This window comes from Dermacentor silvarum, chromosome 4, assembly GCF_013339745.2.
Source record: "Dermacentor silvarum isolate Dsil-2018 chromosome 4, BIME_Dsil_1.4, whole genome shotgun sequence".
In the NCBI taxonomy this organism is placed as follows: domain Eukaryota; kingdom Metazoa; phylum Arthropoda; class Arachnida; order Ixodida; family Ixodidae; genus Dermacentor; species Dermacentor silvarum.
Window position 1 is genome coordinate 155,320,646 of NC_051157.2, and position 12,477 is coordinate 155,333,122.

The 12,477-nt window shown below is 43.4% G+C and overlaps 1 pseudogene; it reads right to left on the reverse strand.

Moving 5' to 3' along the window:
- Nucleotides 1-1,518: 1,518 nt before the first annotated feature.
- LOC125945049 (uncharacterized) lies at nucleotides 1,519-2,916 on the reverse strand (annotated as a pseudogene).
- Between the last annotated feature and the right edge of the window lie 9,561 nt (nucleotides 2,917-12,477).

Below are 12,477 nucleotides of genomic sequence, written 5' to 3' on the forward strand. Positions count from 1 at the left end.
AATAAAAAAAGCAAGAAATAAAACGCACACAGAAACGCACATCACCGATGATCACTAGTAGAAAACAAATTGCGCCATTATCACTGCTTAATCTGCATAATCAAAACGAACTAGAAAGCCGCCGAAGAACACAAACAAAACGTTGACCGCCCAGCGCCGTCACGTGCACGTTTTGGTACCAGCTACTTTCAAGTGACCATTAAGATATGTTATCACTTGGACCATAAACGGGTTCCACTTGCCCTTAAGTGGCCGTTAAGATGGTACCACTTCGATCACAGAGTTTCACTAGCTGCCAAGTGGTTAAGTGTCACCCGGCTCTAAATTGTTACCACTTCCATTTACTAGCAAGTAATTCCTTAGTTGCCTCTATTCGACATGTGGCTGCTAAAATGGAAAGGAGCCCGCAAAACACAAAAGAAATGCCGTGCGACTATAGTTGTGTGGCACTTCATGCGGGCTTCTTTCAGGCTTGGAAAAAACTTATGGAGCACATATTGAGCTAGAGAAAGTTGAATTGGGTGTACTCTAGGATGGTCTACAATTTTCTCTGACAATTCTGCTCCGAATATATTTACGAAGTTAATTGCTTACGTAATTAGGTGAAATACAATACAGTCCGACTTGCTCCATTCGAAAGCAAGCATTACATTGGTGCCGTCCATCTACTATGTGGAACTCGCACATTTTTAAATTTTGGCTCAAGTTACATGGGACGCCCTCCTGTATAGATTGACAGCACTTGGTTCACGTGGCCACTAAAAGAGCACGTGTACGAACACTTGCAGCACACAACTTTGGCATTTGGTGCAGTGGTGGCTATAATCAAGACTTACACAATGAGTTAAACATGCTCAAGTTTTAATACATTACACACATGCTGCCTGCACTTGTATTATTTGTTAAAACATTGCTGTACTTCAGAAATGTTCTCAGTACAAATACCACTAGTAATGATGTAAATATATGTGAAAAAAAAAGCACATGAAGCTTTTAGTCTTGCAATAACTCAACCAAACAAAATAATAAACAACAGTTGACAGCTTATGCCTATGGGTAAGCGACTGTCTACCATTGAGAATGCATTTTGGGATTCAGGAACATTTTCTGAGAAATTTTTCGTCGAGTTCCAAAACAGGGGTTTCTCAAAAATTAGTGACAGTCCCTTTAATAAAATGTACCACTTCAAGCGAAGCAAGATCTCATAACAATTAACAATTAAATTTGTATTTGGTGTCATCTACTTTCTGACTAAAATGATCCGTAGCAGTTGCACAATTCTGTAAATAACTTTGTCCCATTCAAGTCAAGATATATGCATGGGTGAAGAGGCTTTGAAATAGATTGCACAACTTTTTAATCACATTGGCGTGCTTCTTTTAGCTAGTCCACTCCTTCGAAACATTTCACTTCGTAAATGTGGGAGATGATGAAACCGCCAGAGCTTTCATCTAGTACCTTACAAACATTCACTAAGTTCTCTACTTTCACATAGTCACCTCCTAATTTTGCTGCAGTTTAGTCTCCTTTTTTCACTGCAGGATTGTACTTTACGCTATGGGTGATGCATCCACCTACACACATGCGGATGTACTCTTCAATTCTTTGCACACCACAGGTGTTGCTGCATACAAATTCAGACAAGTTGTGTGAAGGTAACTGGGGTCTTCCAATAAGTTTTTCTCATGTGCTCCCTCCATGGACTGAAGTTGGTTAAAATTGCTCACCGGAAGAATCCGCTACAATACTTGAAAAGCAATGCCATTCCATGACCATACCAGTTTCACTAGATCAGCCATGTTGCTCTGCAATTCAAAACATGAAACTGACCAATGTAGTACATGCAGTAGCACACGCTTTGGCAAGTGCAGCAAAGTGTGCACATTGGATGTCATTTGTGCTTCCCCAAAGTCACACTAAGTCTTGACAACAAACTTTTTTATTTTCAGCTTACAGTTGTCAATGTCATCTGATGTCACATGACTCTTTAATAAAACATACACTGATGACACCAGGAGAGCAAAGTGTTGACAACAAACTTTTTTATTTTCAGCGTACAGTTGTCAATGTCATCTGATGTCACATGACTCTTTAATAAAACATACACTGATGACACCAGGAGAGCAAAGTGCTCAAGAAACATAGCTGGTAGGATGCCTTTCAGACACGGTAGGCTGTAGTAGAGGAGCCATTACTCCCACTCAGATGCCTCCTAATATTTTCTAAGCTTAACAGACCTCAGTGTTTATTAAAGCACAAGGGAGGTCTCTGGCTTTGGAGACACTCTACTTCTGAGGTACTGTACCAGGACCCCAAATATAGCATGCCCTTCCCGTGTCGAGAAACCACAGCTCTATAATTCGGCGTACAACACCCAGCAGTGCAGCATCCATATTATCAGGGCAGAAACTCCATACAATATCAAATCCAGGAACATTGATGAGCGGTGAAGTTCCCTTCAACTCTTTGATGGTGCATTTCAATGTTGCAGCCATTTTCATGTCAGAGAACATGCTAGCTGCATTTCTGTCTTCGACAGTTACAGCCACAGGGTACTTGGCATAACTTGCACAAGATAACACGAGATTTATATAGCTTTGGTCGAAAACGCACATAACAGTTGACACACACAAACACACATAACGTGAAAAGAAGCAGGATCTTATCGCACCTTCTATGAATTCTATGGGACGTAAGCATTAGGAACAGCCATAGCAGCCATTGAACTGTAGGACATTCGGCATTGAAGACTGGGCTGATGCATCAGCAACGGCAGTAACGGAGTACACCTAGAAAGTGCGAGAAAGGTGCCATTTTAATTCCTGTCACTTGGAGAACCAAAACAAGACAAACATGAAATGGAAGTAATCGAGCAAAACAAGATCACTGAACAGGTGCTTTTTTTTTCAAAGGTGACACAACGTACCTCTGAGTGTTTAGTGTCATACCACAAGAGCACACAAATGATGTTGCTCCACTGTCTGTGCGGTGGCAACTAATTCAGTCATATGTACAAGCCAAATGCATTAGTTCAAATACTGAAATACGGGACTTCCATCAGCACTCACAGTTAACGTGATATCATGTTTCTTGCAGCCAAGCTTCTTTTGCTGTTCCCGGTAAAAGGCACCATCAGTCACATATGACGCACTAGTGTTTTCTGTGTCTTTTCTTTCACTCAAAAATTTGTACAGCTCTTCTCTCAAAGTGTCATCTGCGAGCACAGATGCAATTTGCTTTTTCAAGGGCAAGCCAAGGAAAAGAAGCCATTTGCTGACAACTTCCCCCCAGTGTAGTACTTTTCACAGCATATGTCAGACCCAATGTTGTGCTCACTTAAGCTATCCCCTGTCTTCGCCAGCAGGCGATTACAAAATGGGCAGTAAAAGTAGAACTTCATCTCATCTGGTGAGGTTGTAGGAACTTTCTGAAAAGGTTTTTACTTTCTGGAAGCACACATGTAATTAAAATCTTGTTACATAACTTCAAGAGGTCTTCTATATGTGTCACAACCAGTATGGCCAGCGACGCATACATTATATAGGTGTCAAAATATGGAAATCGCTTTCTGCGAGCATTAAGCAGTCAGGCAATTTTAATACCATGGTAAAAAATGCTTTCTTTCTGATCTAAACTGGCCTGATCTAAACTGGCTTGAATGAAAAATTAGAATGTCAACAAATGCATATAGCGTTAACTGTTATACATTCTTGTTGCTTCTATGCATATGTATATAGATGTATAGTTCTGTGAGTGCAAATGCATGTGTACCCATGTTCTTACTCGACATACTGTGCATCAAATGTACAGTGCATCAAATCAAATCAAATTTCTTGAGCATCAAACGGGTGTCTAGAGGCACAGACAAAAAGCCTCTGCAAAGGCTTCACTAGGGGCCTGCACCCCCTGCAGAAAACTTGGACCTTGCGGACAGAGCACTTACAAAAGAGGAAAAAAAAGCAAAAGGGTGCGTACATACAGCTCACAAGAGGAAGTTTACACAATAGTTAACGATACAAAATGTAGAGAAAAAAAAATGAGTGCACATGACATGTCCATCAACCAAACGTACACAAATAGGCACGGATTTAAAAAGTAAACGGGGTAATGAATACTAGTAAAAGCCGCGTTAAAAATACAAATGTTTAATAGCAACAAAAGCTATGTACAGTCGTGAGCAAAAGTATACGGACCACAGGGTCGCCGGTAAAATGAAATTTCTTCGTAATTAACAAGCATAAACTGGAATTAATGAGTACACTGAAAAGTTCGCAATGCCAAGTTTAGACTGCAGTGCTCAATTTCAAGTTGAGTTCATAGGCAGAGGAGAAAATCAGCTTTTTCGTGCAACCTCTGGTCCGTATACTTTTGCTCACGACTGTACCTACACTATGCATATACAAAAAGTATAAATGAGAACATGACAAAATATATAACGCCGAGCAGAACCAGTATTTTCTTTATTAAATACAGGTTTCATTTAATAGGCATGGTAAGGTGTGTGATCAGTCAGCCATATTCTGTGCCAATTTTCAGTAAATACCAGTTGGTGGCAGTCCTATATATATACAATGTATGTATAGCGTATCTGTGTACACTCTCGCTACTTTGCTTGAATAATAATTAGGTGTTGGTATTTTTGGAAACAGAAAACCAGATGGGATGATGAAGTTAGGAAATTTGCAGGCGCAAGTTGGAATACGCTAGCGCAAGACAGGGGTAATTGGAGATCGCAGGGAGAGGCCTTCGTCCTGCAGTGGACATAAAATATAGGCTGATGATGATGATGATTTTTGGAAACAGCTAAAATGGTATAATGTTCAACCAATTCTTGAAACATCACATGTGTGTACAATAAAGTTTTGTTTAAGAGTTTCATGTATTCTTATTACCAGCACGTATTTGTGCAGGTGGCCGTGGGAGGGAGGCCACGAATTTTGTCTCAGATGCGTGCTGCCTCACTGGCGTAGGGGGACTCTCGTCGTGCGCATCACTTAGCAGTTTGGGCAGCAACTAAGCCTTTCTGCTTCTTGGTGATTATGGCTGTGTCGTCGGTATGCGGGAGCTGGCACGTGCCCGAGCCAGGAGGGGCCGTGGCCTTTTCAATTCTGTGGCGGTCTGCACCATTGTTTACTGGTTTTTGTTTGGTTGCATTTCTTTCCTTTTTTTCTCTTTTTCTACCCACAAAGTTTGTGACCTTTAATCCAAAAGAAAAAATTATTGAGCTTGTGTCTAAATCGTTTATTTTTCTTTGTATAACTGCATGGATCCATAAGTAGACTGCGGCTAAGGATCCAGATGTCGCATAACAGTCGCGTTTATTGATTTAAATAAAATTCTTATTATTATAGCTGTCCATGCCAGACCATGCTTTATAGCGAAGTCCATAACAAGCACAAGGGAATCGCTTCTTTTGCCAAGCGGGCACGCAGACTCCAAGCGAAAGAGGCTGGAGCTCAGGCGGCTGTCAACGGCTCAGTCGCATTTGATAGATCATCTTCAGCGGGTGCAAATTCATCGCCGGTGTTACAATTAGCAGCCAACTCATCTCCCACAAAAGACAAACCACTGTAGTTTTGTTGTCCTATGTCCTCAGCAGGGTCATAAACTTCATTATCGTCCGAGGGTTCAGATGCATTTGTGGTCGTACATTCACCTGAATCAACGTCCGTGTAAGGCTGTGCCGAATGCGCGCGAGCACACTTTATTTCGTGTGACGTCGATTTTGGAAAACGGTCATTCCTGGTTCCATGCTTCGGGCTCAAGATGTCGCTTGCAGGTTTTCTTGTTCGTACTCATCATGCCTATTCAAATAGATTGGTTTGTCTTGTTGACATGACAAGCAAGCTGCAGCGGTTGCAACCCACGCCATTCAAAAAAAATAAATAATAAATGCTTGATGGATAACAAACGTTCACTACGCATGTGCGCAAAAATCATGTCTCGCATGGCACGGTTTGATCAGAGAGACACGGTACCGACTGCACCGATTCAGCCACCTCAGTTATTCCACGCTTGACTAGTCGTTAAATGCTTACAACAAATGCTTTATTTTGTTTTTTATTTTATTTTAGTAATTTAAAGCAGTTCTTATTTTAACGTTTCAGAAACGCTACTTTGTAGTTTATATCCATCTCTATCCAAGCCTTTGCTGAAACACCAGCATTACCAACATAGTTGCCACATGATCGTTGTGCATGTTCATTGAGAGGATGCGTTCATGTAAGGTCTCAACGTACGTTCGCGTCGTTCATGGCATGTGAGCATGATTGCATGAGTGGCAGCGAGTGACAGCCACACGTGCTGTTTTTAACTGTGAAACTTGCCAACATGCTCATCTAAATTAAGACGATGTTCACGCTAGCGCAGTTTCTAAATAGTTTTGACGCTAAGGTGTATACGGTCTATGTAGACAACATAAGGACTTTCATCCAGCCAATAAAGAAGCCTTCACCAAAAGCGAAGCCTACTCCACTCATTGCACTGATGAAAAAGATCCGGATAACTGGATCATACCTTTGTCAAGTTCTGCTGCTGGCAGGTGTGATGGAATAGTTCGGCACGTATGTCTGTGTGCAGTCAGGCGGTAATAAATGTCAGAGACGCACGAACGGATTTAAACTAACATTTATATAACATGATGGGACTGAAACAAGACAAACACTAAACACAGCATACAGAGCAAAAGTCCTTACATCAAACACGTCCACACGAGGTCCTACGCGCAACGTTCGAGAGAAGAGCAAATAGGCCTCACGGATTCAATACTGATGTCGATCGGCGGTAGGTCGTCTCGAGCAGTCGCGACGATTTCTGTTGATGGACTAACGTACGATGACCCTCGTGGGAGGCGAGCCAAGGCCGGATGACAGCACGGGTCTTCAAATGAGGCAGGCGACGGCCCACGGCTGCATTACCGTGGCCAGAGCACTCGAACGGGTGTCAGGCGGGTGGCTTCCACCGCCACAACTCCACATGCCACCTCGAGCAAGAGGCGGCCTCCAAGCAAAGGCCTCAGTTAGGCCTCGAGCAAAGGCCTCGGTTAGGCCTCGAGCAATGGCCTCGGTTAGGACTCGCCCCGGACACAGCCTGAAGCTGCTCCCACAGGCGGCAACGAGCAGGCAGCAGCCAGGCCTGCTCCAAACGGCGTCGCACCAGGCGCCACTACGCGTCTGCACCGACAGGCAGGCGCGTTGTCCTCAGGGCCGCCTCAGGTACCGCGGCAGGAGCTCCCGGAACAGCGCACTGGTCCTGCGTCTTCCAGTCACGAGCCCGCTCTGTCTGTCCAGCACCCGCGTCTTCTTCTTCCTTTTTCTCTTGCTTCGTTTTTTTTTTTTGAGCGCTGCCAAGCGCGCAAGCTGCCCCTGATGATGATGTCCCCAGCACATGGCTCGTACCCACTTTGAAGCTGTCCCTATCTCGCCTTCTTCTGTTTCTTCATTCACATGTCTCGATAGTTGTCAAACCGTCCACGCACATACACAACACTGATAAGGTCACTGCACTACAGCAGGTAAGCAAATGAAGCTAGCAATTTATTGCTTGTTAACACTTGACATATACAGGGTCATCCCATGCCATACGTAGCAAAGTTGGTGCTCGCCCATCACATGGAATGACCAGGCCTAGTGTCGCTGTCACGATCGGGCATGTGTTGCGGCCTCCACGTAATGTGTATGTGTCAGTGATCGAAGAACACGCCTCCACGGGTTTATAGTTCAATGATCTACAACCAACGCTATTAGTAGTTATAGCTATGCTTGTAGGATTAATATAGAAGTAATCATCTGCTCTCCAATGTAATTGGGCAAAATTGATCTTGCATGCTGAACAGTGCCGGAGCAACAAATTAACTTGCAGAACATGTTGGGAAAGTTGGGGCATTGTATCTCAAAACAAGCACATGCAAAAGTGTAGACACGTCCTCTGGCTTAGCGTCTTTTTCGCATGGGCACACGTTTTTTGCTTTCCTTTTTATTGGCTACTAATCTAAAGTGTGCTTCTCTTCTGCCAAACAGCCAAACATATTGCATCATGTTCTATGCACGTGTTGCACTGCAGCTTTTCGAAACTAATATTGCGCACTTTGACTTTATTATTGCGCATCACAGGCTCTAAATAGGCTTGTGCGAATATTCGAGTGCTTCGAATATTCGAACGAATATTACAGTATTCGAATTCGCTTCGACTCTAATTTAACATTTCCGATATTTCGAAGTATTTAGGGTGAACAAATATCAAAACTGCATGCAAGTACTATCAGGAGTTTCGATTTCGTTAGGCAAGCCACAGTGCCATTGAAATCAGGCCTACATCTTGACTACATCTGGCGCCAAGACAAGCTAAGCCACATCTAGAGCGTTGTCGTAACCTTCTTATACGCACACGTTCGTCAAGGCTCCCGTTTCATTGTTTGGTTACCGTGTGGCACGCGTGCAGTGAGCAGGTGTTGATCGCACTCAGCGCTTGAACTTCAGTGTGCATCAGCTACTTCAGTCAAGTGACATGGCCAATGCGTCCACGGGTGTCAACCCGATATGAGACTTTTTTGTAAAGGTCCCGCCTGGCCAAGAAGCTCAGTGTCTGAAGTGCCACTCCATTCTGAAGATGCCAACGGGGACTACGACGACTCTGGCGACGCATTTAAAGAGGCACCCTGATGTCTTTGTGACATACGAAAACGTTGTGCGCGGAAAAGCGTGAAGTCTACTGCTAAGCCTGACATGCAACAGCCTTCAGTTGCTGACCGGTTCAAGCCGAAGCGGCAACATACGGCGCCAAAAGCAGAGCAAATGACAGAGGCCATTGCTGGATTCATATTGCGCGGGATGCATTCTTACAGTGTTGTTGAGCAGCTGGGCTTTGTGGCCCTTATGAACGCTGCTATGCCCGAGTACGTTGTGCCTTCGTGGACGTTTTTCCGAGCAATAATTCCGGAGCTCTTCGCTACGAAAAAGCAAAACTTGATGAACAGCCTTCAGGCGGTTATTGACGGTGGAGTCGAGGCCATTTCAATAACAACGGACAGTTGGACATTGCGTGCTAATAAAAGCTACTTGTCTGTAACATGCTCCACATCATGGACAGCTCATTTCAAATTCATGTGCACGCACTGGCATGTACAGAAATGGCAGATGCTCACACAGCCGGAAACTTGGTGCTGTTTCTAAAAAGCGTGATGGACAAGTGGGCACTTCCCGATCCAGGTACTGTGCCAGTGTACGTTGTTACAGATAATGAAAGAAATTTCACTGCAGCAACTACACAGTCGCCTTGGATAGGCATAAAATGTTTCGGGCACACGCTGCAGTTGTGCGTGAGTGATGTCAAGCGGGATGTACCTGGATTTTCCCAACTGTGCACGAAGGCCAGGGCTATCGTTGGCTGCTATAAGAAAAGCTCAAAGGCTCGGGCGCACCTTATGGAAGTACAAAGGGAAAATGCAGCTGAATGCCCTGGAAGTGGTGCAAGATGTTCCGACGCGTAGGAATAGCGAGCATCAGATGATGACTAGGCTGCTCAAGCTTCGACAAACCGATCACCGTGGAGCTTTCGGAGTGCGATGCGGTTGATAACTTCACTGCAGCTGAATGGAAGCTGATGACTGCCTGCTGTGAAGGTACTCGATCCACTTGCTCAAGCCACAACAGAGCTATCTGGGGACAAATATTTCACGTTGTCCCAAGTAATTCCATTGCTGGAGTGCACTGGCATTGTACTTGCTCGGCACACAGCTCAATCAGATGAGTCATCGGCAATTGCTTCAAGTCTGACATGCAGCATCAAGTCAAGGTTTCCTGGTGTCAAGACATCTGAGGATACAGCCCTAGCGATGTTGCTAGATCCAAGGTTTAAGGATGCCTGCTATACGAAAAGGGCAGAGAAGTGGGCCTGCACTATTCTTACCAAAGCAGCAGAGGGAACATTGCAAATTTTATGCTGCGAAGCATCAACTGAGAGTGATACAGGTTCAGATAGCTCCCAAGATGCTTCTGTGTGGGGGGCCTTTGTTAGTTTTGCATCAGATGGTTCTATAAAAACTGGTCCTTCCATCAAAGATGATGTTCAGAACTACCTGAGAGCTCCCCTCCTTCCTCGCTGTGAGGACCCAATTGAATTCTGGAAGAGCAAAGGCAGCCACCTTCACCCGTCCCTTGTAAGGGTAGCCCGCAGGTATCTCTCAGTGCCAGCAACCCAGACAACAAGCGAAAGGTCATTTTCTACAGCGGGTGCCATTGTGACCTGCAGAAGGGAGCACCTTCTTCCCCAGCATGTGGAGCAACTAGTTTTTCTGCATGAGAATTTTTGACTTTCATTTTGTTAACTGTAGAAGGGAACACCTTTTACTTGCACGTAGAGCTGCGATTTTTTTAAATTGAAACATGTTATCAAACTGTCTTTTTTTTCTGTGTGATGTAGCCTTTTAACTAGTAGAACGTGGCATCTTCTTCACTGCCTGTGGAGCTGCTAGTCTAAATGCCATTACTTTTTAACTTGAAATATATTACCAACCGATTTTCTGTGATGTTTTATGCATGTGTGTGTGTTGTAGGTTGTTATCTGTGTAGAAGGGAGCATCTTCTACAACTAGTTCATATACATAAAGATTTTTTACTTGTTAAGGTATGTTATCACAGGATTCTCTGTGATGCCTTTGTATGTTGCAACCTCAAAAATAATTTTTGCATAAAACAACTTTGAACTGCTCAGTTTTGTTCTTCGGACACCTGACAACTATTCGAATTCGCTTCGAAAGTGTTCGACCCCAAGGACTATTGGCTTTGAATTCGCTTCGAACCAAAATATTACTATTCGCACAAGCCTAGCTCTAAAGAATGTTTCGAGAATAGAGGAAACAAGCATGCACCACGGACAATGATAAACCCTTCGGATATTGAATTTGAAGAGGATAATACTGACCTGCAGCTGCCAGCAGCAGACAGGAAACAGACTGCAACACAGGTACATTATTTGCGCTACACATTTGCCAGGTTTTATTCGAACAGTGCTCATTGGTTTTCACATCTCTGTGCAGGCAAACAAGAAATCCAAGTACTGTCAGGCAGCATCAAAAAGCGCTGCTCATGAGGACATACTAAAAGAGCATGTTTCGAGCACTCTAAACAAAAATAAAGCCGCTAGAGTTTGTCAAGTAAGTAGAATTAAAATATACACTTCTCTCTTGTTTTCAGCACATTTGTAACCCCTACTCTCTTTTTTGTGCACAGACATCAACAAAACGGCCTACTGAGGATGATCAAGAAGCTGTCATGAATAGAGACAGAAAATTGAAGCACCTAAATATGGAAGTGCGGCAAAGGCCTAATGAGGAAGTACTAAAGGAATGAAATGAAATGCAACAAATAGTCGCCACAATGACAGAAAAAATGGATGCAAAGCTCTCAGCGAGTAAGTATACTGCGAGCCATTACACTGCTTGCAGGAATCCTTATCTATTTGTTCTTGAAGGTTGCTTTGATAGATTCTGAAAAGATTGTTAAGAGAGACTGTGTAATCCGATTTTGCACAGAGTACCATGAAACGTTGGGAATCAATCACTTGAGTGAACAGGATCGGACGGGCTGTTACCAAACTCACCTGGTGGCAGACTGCAAGTGAATATGTGATGTTTTTGTATAAATATATGTGTGAAAGGATATCAAAGGAATGTAACTTTATGTTCACTGGCATATGTGACAATCAAATGAGTGTCTTGGTAGCTTTTTTTGTTTTGTTTTTTTAAGAACTGTGCACCCAGCAACAACTTGATTATGTGCTGCAGCCAAAAGCTACAAAGCCAGAACACGTCTTTGAACATAACTAATAAAATTTAGGTAAGAAACACGATCCTTCACCTCCACAGTAAACCTTGAAACGCGTTCTTTGATATTCATTCTGCCGTGTGCTAGCAATGTACTAATGAGGTTTCGGAAATTATGTACACTTTTTATATGCACACGTCAAATTGTGTGTTTCCAGAGAGGATGGGTGGAACCAGCTGCAAACTGCATTGTCGTGGTTTTGTTCTGAAATAACACATGATAAGACAGGTACGTCAACTGGAAATTTGCACTTCATTTTGTCCATCATGGGTTATCAACAGCAATTCATCCAAAACCACACTTTGCTCACACATGACAGCAGCAACTGGGGCTACTTATTCTGTACACATGTGCAGATGGTGCAGTACGTGCCACAAAATGGTGCGGCTGGGGTAGAGTGTAGTGGTATAATACTTTATTCTATCTTATGCTTATATTGATTTATAGTCTCATAACAGGCATATTTTTATTAAATGTTGTTTTCTGTCTCTTCAGTTATAGAAAGGCCGCAGTCAAGCACCCCACATTCCCAGAGAGGACAAGAGTCCCCTACAGGTAAAGGACACACACTGCGTGAAACATTGTTGCAAAAAACTTTTTCCTTCATCAAAATGCTGAACCCTCAGCCTTTCGATTACATGTTGAGAATTAGAGT